Genomic DNA, 308 nt, shown 5'->3' with positions numbered 1-308 from the left:
ACACACCTGTTCCTCCAGCACTTGTGAGGCAGAGGCAGAGGGCTCTCTACAAGTTTACACCTACATCGTGATCGCCAGGTCAGCTAAGGCTATATAGGGAAGCATTGCAGGAGAGATGAAAGAGAGGGAGATTTAACTTATCCAAAGGTGACCCACCTTGCTCGCTTCGGCAGCACGTGTACTAAAATTGGAACGATACAGAGAAGATTAGCATGGCTCCTGCGCAAGGATGACACGCAAATTCGTGAAGCGTTCCAAAGGTGACCACCACCTGATAGATGAGTGCAATGTGATATATTGATATGATG

At 47.7% G+C, this 308-nt stretch overlaps 1 non-coding gene across 1 annotated transcript; it reads left to right on the top strand.

Annotated features, from left to right (window-relative positions):
• Positions 1–157: 157 nt before the first annotated feature.
• LOC126511760 (U6 spliceosomal RNA) lies at positions 158–264 on the top strand. The gene has a single exon (XR_007594780.1). It is a non-coding gene; the product is annotated as a U6 spliceosomal RNA (small nuclear RNA).
• Positions 265–308: the final 44 nt, after the last annotated feature.

The sequence above is a fragment of the Alexandromys fortis genome, unplaced genomic scaffold, assembly GCF_014885135.2.
Source record: "Alexandromys fortis isolate MF-2015 unplaced genomic scaffold, M_Fortis_MF-2015_v1.1 scaffold_90, whole genome shotgun sequence".
NCBI classification, from domain to species: domain Eukaryota; kingdom Metazoa; phylum Chordata; class Mammalia; order Rodentia; family Cricetidae; genus Alexandromys; species Alexandromys fortis.
The sequence above is the reverse complement of the archived record's forward strand: the minus strand, read 5'-3'. Positions and strand labels throughout refer to the sequence as shown.